The following is a 7,300-nucleotide window of genomic DNA, read 5'->3' as shown; positions in this document are numbered from 1 at the left end:
AAATTCGTCTGTCGACTGGTAGCATTTCCGCGCTGTATAGCGATGGACAACATTTGGGCCAGGTAATCTCCAGAGCGGGGATCACATACCCTTTGCCGCAAACGGCATCCAATCAGCCCGATGAAACTCTTAGTGCGCCCACCCCAGTAAACAGTTGTTCCTGCTTTTTGATTTTATGGAATCCTTTTTATTATAATAGGAGTATTCTACGAGCTTACACTATTCTACATTATCAGACGCCATATTCATATTAATACGGACCAACAAATGCTACACAGCTAACTTTCACAACATCTAGTACATAATTTTAAAGATTTAAACCATATTAAGATGTTAACGCCTGTAACAAAATAAAAGCAATATTATAATAAATAAATAAATATATTACAACAATACACACACCGTCGTCTAGCCCCAAAGTAAGCGTAGCTTGTGTTATGGGTACTAAGATAGCAGTTGAATATTTTTATGAATATAATACACATATATATACAGATATTATGTAAGAGCAATATTTCCATATATTCTGTAATTAATTATTTACTATGGGCAAACCCTCCCAGTGTGCTGTAGGCTAGGTAATGAATATACATATCTAGTAAGATGTAACCAGCGTTTGCAATGTAACGCAAGAAAATATGCTTGTCACGATATCACATTAAAAATCTTTAACGTTTCTTTACCAAATATCTCTTGAACCACTTTATCTATTGCTGAAAACTGCGTAAAAATCCGTTGCGAAGTTTAAAAGAATTAAGTGTACAAACAGGGGCTACTTTTATACTGGTATTGCCATATTTATTTATAAGTATGTATTCTGTACAGTTAAAATCTTTATATATATATTTCTTGTGTGCGTGTGTATGTCACTGAACTCCTCCTAGACGGCTGTACCGATATGAATGATTTTTTTATAAACGTTTGGGTGGCACCCTGGATGGTTTAGATTCACAAATTAGCCCGACAGATGGCGCTGGGGTCCGCTAGTAATAAATAAAGTAAGCTAACCCACATATGAGTAGTTTGGTTGGTTTATCGTCTATAACTCACTTACCTAAGGCTTTTGTCCAACAGTCTAACGTAAATAGGCTGATGATGATATCTATTCACATACTTTTGTCTTTATATTCACACATTGAAAGTGAATATTTGTGGCATTCATTCAAACATAACCTTTTCAATAAACATGCTATCTCATACACAAATATTTAAGCAGAACAAGGCGAGGCTTAGATCAGAAACACCCTCATTGACTTCCAACTTTTTAATATAAGTTCAGATGGGATTGCTAAGTAACATACGTGTTATGCATGAAACCAGTTACACATTGAGACATGATGTACTAGCTAGGTGCAAATACAAAGGTACGAAATAAGCGCCAACAGCACTTTTGTGAACGTCCATGTGCAATAAAATATTTTCTGTTCGATTGAATAGCGTTTTCCCTTGCGAGACTGCCAAGTGTATATTGAAAATTTCCTCTTCGCATTATATAGAAGCTCTTATTGGTATAGCAATAAAGTGGAAATTGCGGGGGAATATTTTAGATGCGAGTTGCGAGTAATCTTCGAAGGTACGACGCATTCTTTATTCAGTTTACTCAAATCGAATCCAGCGAGCAGATACGTTGTATGGTTCGTTTTTTCAAAATTGTACGCGATAATTTTGTGTCAAAAAAGTAGTATAACATGACATAGATTATTCAGAACTAATAATAATCTATATTAATGCGTAAAGCAAAAACTTTGTATCCCTTTTAACGCAAATTTACTTAAATAAAAATGAAATTTCGTCTCCTTTCCATTATGAAGTTTACTTTCTTTTTTAAGTTTCTATTTTTTGTTTTTATATGTGATTTCATAATTGGACTTCCCTCAACTAAATAGGTACTGACAGAATAGAAGTATTGTGGGTACATTAGTATCCGGAACATTAAGCTGAGTCAGAACCTTTTTATTGGCACGACACATCATACACTAGCACGACACAGATAGAAAAAAAAACTGTTTTTGTTGTTCTGGTAAATAAATAATTTCTTTTCTATTCTATTCTTATTCTGAAACTGCGCGGACGGAGGAGTATGTAATTTCCCACACTTATAGAGAAGGAGTGCAGAATGTTCATATTTTTATTAGGTTTTTTTATAACCTTTTAAAGGGAAACAAACTGTAGGTACTGAAGTAACCAAGTAACCAATGAAGTTTCCACATCTTAGTTATACATAAACGATAACATTTACCACAATTGCTTAGGAATGAATTACCTAGCGCAAATTATACAGCAAAATTAAAAAAAAAAACAAAAACTTTAAAGCTTTGAACAAATACTTTGCCATAATTATCTTCCTAAAAGTGCCAATTTTGACATGAAAATGTTTGCGGTTAAAATTTGCATAAAGTATTCATTAAATCAATCAAGAAACATTAAACACACTTCCATGCTTTCATTTAAGATGTTACTATCAGAACCATGTAATTAACACATAAACGCATATATACTCTTATTAAATAATTTGTTGGATTATAATTTGTTTGAAAAAAAAAATAGGCAGATTGATTGTAGCCTTGGCGAAAACTGTGATTAAGAAGTATAGTCTTAACATAGATCTTATAATGATAGCTAGAAAATATGATCTTAAAAAAAATCAAAGTAGGAATTATTTGGTTTGCTTTTTTTACATAAGGCAAAGGTATAAGTATAGCAAGAAAATAAGAACCAAAAGAAAGATTTTTTCTGCAATATTTTTACTAAAGGAAAACCTTACATTTCGAGTTATCAGTGTATTGACTTTTTTTGTCTCATTTCCATATGTCCCGGCGGGACGTAGCGGGCGGGACGGTGTAAATGGAGTCCGATATTACATTTTACATCTACCCGCGGTAAATCATGTGTAGAGGTTTCTTTTTTAAATAAACGCTACGCCATTTCTGATTTATGCTCGGGAAAGTGCAAAGTTGCCAGAATTGTATTACTTTAATACCCACACGTCGCATCGCTTTCATTTTCACACTTTTAGTGTTTCGTATTCAAAGGGCTAAGGGGCGCTAGCGTTTTTGTTCGTTTGTTTGATTGCGGTAATCTCTGAAACTACCAGACTAAAAACTGCCAGATTAAAAAATATTTTTGTATTTAATAGCTTACTAATCGAAAAATGTTATAGGATAATTATAATCTGGTTACGACACTAAAAGACTGTGGCGTAAAGGAAGTAACAGCGCAGAATGGGTGTGGGTGTATTGCGTAGAGTCACGGTGAAAGTTTGTAAGGAAAATAAATATTTATCAAAACTTTTACCAAGTCGAGGGTAACATAGTGTTTAGTAAATAAAAGCGGAAAAGAATTGTACCTTTGAAAGCATTGTACTTTTATGAAATATTTAATATACTAAGTAGACACTTCCTCCGTTCCTTTGTACACTTCATGTGTCATATTTTCTCATTCACATTTTAGGGTACATAAATAATAAATAAATAAATAGACAAGAGAAATTTATTAACAAAAAAAAACTGGTAAACTAATATATATCATTAAACTAATATATTTTAGTAAGCTTCTTAAAACAAATGAAATTTGAATTTGAATGAGTAAATCTTACGATAATTATTCCTAACCTTCAACCTCGTCACAGTTTTTGGCCACAAAGGCAATTAGGAATCAAAAGATCCTAATGAAAAGGAGCTGTTAAAAAAAAGTGTCATAACACTTGTAGGAATTAATAGAACTAAATCGATTCCAAATGTTTTTTTCCGTCGACCCTTCGTAATGAGAAAACGAATTTTAATCCCATTAGGGCTTCAATTAACGATTTGATATCCATCAGTGGCTTAATTATTTCTGGTATTCTATCGACCGACGTAATCGATGGCCTACGCGAAGCTGCCCTAATGGCGTATTCCGCTATTCATCTCATTATTCTCACTCTGAGCTTATATATTTACTAGCGGTCACCCCGCGACTTGGTACGCGTATGAGGGAATCTTAAAAGATAAACATACTCGTACGTTGTCGTGACATAGGATACTTTTAATTGTACCTGAACTTTTGACACCAGGTTCCCTTAGAATCCATTCTTAAATTGGTAAAATATTAGGGAAGATTTAGAACTATTATTAAAGTATAGTACAATACGATTTTAAAAGCATTTTGGCATTCAAATTTGCCATTAGGTAATCGTTTTAATTAATTTTTACTTTTTCTATACAATAACGTTGTATAACTAACGTGATATTGTATGGAGAAATGATACGCGGTTATTTCCGGTAGATCCGACTAACTTCGATTCAGTATTTTCATAGCATCTACTATCTACCTACTTAACCGTTTTCTGAAATACCAACGGAAATCCGAAGTGTCACTTCTCATTCAACTTCGCCCGCACCCGTAATGGACTTGCGAAGTGTTTGCGTTTAAACGTGAAATAATTAGTTGCCTTTCACTCCAAATCCAATTTGTCATCCATTAGTGTACCAAGTCGGAGCCTCCGCAGGTAGGTACAAATCAAGTTAATTAACAACAGTCTTATGTGTATAGGTTTTATTAATTAGCTTTTTTTTAAAATTAAACTTAACTTTAACTTTTCTCAAACATGCTTTGAAATTTTGTATTATGTGGACAACCTTCATCGAGATATATCGAAATTGCTGTACTTGCCAAACACATGCGAGCAGCGGCCTGCAAAAGTTGTATGAAAATCAATACCTGTCATGGTTAAGTGGCAAAATAAATTATACTCGTATATAAACTCATATCTGTCGTGTAATTGGTGCGTTCCATCTTAGTTTTAAGATAACGAATGCAGTTATCACCATCACGAACATATTTAGTGTAAAATGTAAAATGTATGAACGCTTCATAAGTGCCTGTGATAAGGTCTACATGAATATAACATTTTTGAATTTGAATTTGAATTGTCTTTCCAATAGAAAGTAAATTATTGGAAAAATTTGCGCTTACTTTTGTTCGTGATTTGTCATTGATCTTGAAAGTATATATAACAAAATTAGTTCAGGTTAAGACATATCTTAGCCACAAGTAAGTATTGATGGACTAACGACTGCGACGTTCACACGTTCGTCTATCAATGCTTTTTTTGCTTGCCGCTGCAGTAATATATCTATTTACTATATATATATATATATATAACATATATATATATATATATATATATATGTTATATATGCTATAGCGCAGTTTCATGACGTTTCTCATAACAATAGCCGTTTTGTTTCACTCTAACACACAAACCGTACTAGTATTATACGTGCGAATATTTGTCGGTACTCGTATGTTCGTACAAATCAGACAACTTGTTTTCTAAAAGGTCTTCGGTACAATGCCAATTTTCTAACTACTGTAAAAATGTATGACCCGACCTGGGAATTGAACCAACGACCTGATGAATCGTAATCGATCATGCTAACCACTAGGCTAACAATAAAATTGTATGTACAAACAACAAAATAAAACCTGATATTATTGCACGGTGAATCTTCTGAAACAATTTTTTTGTCGGAAAATTCAATTAAGTTTTTACGCTACAGCCTCTCTTTGGGGATTTAAAATATGAATATTCAATGTTCTGTGACTCGAAACCTTCAAAAACGTTTTTAAGGTAAAACAATTTCACCCTTTGATATTAATGCTATTAGCCAGTCTAAGGAAAAAACCTTTTATGTCGGTTTACTCGGCGGCATCCGGTTTACAAAAGATCATTGTTTTTACATAATTGAAATTCCTTCAAAAGCTTGAGGAATTCACATATTATTTACATAGCTTTTGTGTAGGTATATTGTTTTGCTACTACAACACGATCTCGTGGAGGGTTTTAGCGTTGCTTATTTAATTCTAATTTAAGTTTTTTTAAGACTTATATAAAGAGCAGTTTGCTTACGAAGTAGGTCGAAAATAAAATTAAAGTCCGTTTTGTATCTAACATTTTATTTATTACACTTTTGAAATACGGATATGTGCACCAGGGGAGATGAGCGCTCTTAGGAGAAAAAAACAAGGAGAAGGGAAATCCTAAAATCAAACCTAAAACGCAGTCTCTGGGTCTCTCTATATTTCATTTGAGGAGAATGTTAGTACAATGACTCCTGTACAAATTCTATAACTATGGTCGAAAATAAATTATTATATATTACACAGACAATCATCATCATCATCATCTTCATATAAAGCAATTACTGGCCCACTACAGGGCACGGGTCTCCTCCCACAATGAGAAGGGGTTAAGGCCGTAGTCCACCACGCTGGCCCTGTGCGGATTGGTGGACTCCACACACCTTGGAGAACATTATGGAGAATTCTCAGGCATGCAGGTTCCCTCACCATGTTTTTCTTCACCGTTAAGCAAGTGAAATTTTAATTGCTAAAAACGCGCAGAACTTACATAACGTACGAACGTACATAACGTGCCGGGATTCGAACTCGTCCACTAGAAAGTGAAGTCGAAGTCCTAACAGGGCTATCCCCGCTTTTTATTTATCCATCTAGTTCTGTAATGTGGAGAGCGCTACAGTTTTAAGCTAATAGACAAGTCCTACTATAGTATTAGGGACTACGTCAACGATAAAAAAGATTGGGTGTAAATTATTGCTCTAACCAGAGTTTTTATTTTTTTAAACTATTTATGTACAACACAACACAGTTAGGGAAATAAAGGACGAATAGAGAGAAACACAAAAACTGGAGTAGACACAAAAGGCGGCCTTATCGCTTAAAAGCGATCTCTGCCAGGCAACCTTAGGATTAGGACAACAAGTGCGAGAACAAATAGGTGGACTAAAATTATTATAAACCTACATTCAAATAACTACAAACGGTTACATAAACAAAATATACACAAATAAAAAAATAAAATATATAAAATAAATATAAAAATAATAAACCAATATTTATTATGATAAGCTATATTAATGAATAGATGGAAAAAAAAACCCAGTCGTCTTATTGCGCAAGATAATAAGATTTACCTAACTGCATTTTTGAACATATCAAGCGATTTTGCCTGTCGTTTGTTCGTAGGGAGAGCATTCCAAAATTCGATAGCCTGCACTGTTGCTTTTTTTGTTGTTGTTTGCTGTGTACTTCTTAAATAGTTTTAAATGACAATGTGAGATGGTAGTGACAAAAAAAACAACCGGCTTACTTTGTTGTGGGCTTCTACTTTGATCAGAGCGCGTTTGGAATCCTTGTAGCTATAGTTTTATGATGTCAAATTTAATATCGCCATCAACTCACTTCTATGTCATATTTTACATGTAATGTACGCATCAAATGTGCCATCTATGTACGTATT

Source organism: Pararge aegeria, chromosome 20, assembly GCF_905163445.1.
Source record: "Pararge aegeria chromosome 20, ilParAegt1.1, whole genome shotgun sequence".
NCBI classification, from domain to species: domain Eukaryota; kingdom Metazoa; phylum Arthropoda; class Insecta; order Lepidoptera; family Nymphalidae; genus Pararge; species Pararge aegeria.
The sequence above is the reverse complement of the archived record's forward strand: the minus strand, read 5'-3'. Positions refer to the sequence as shown.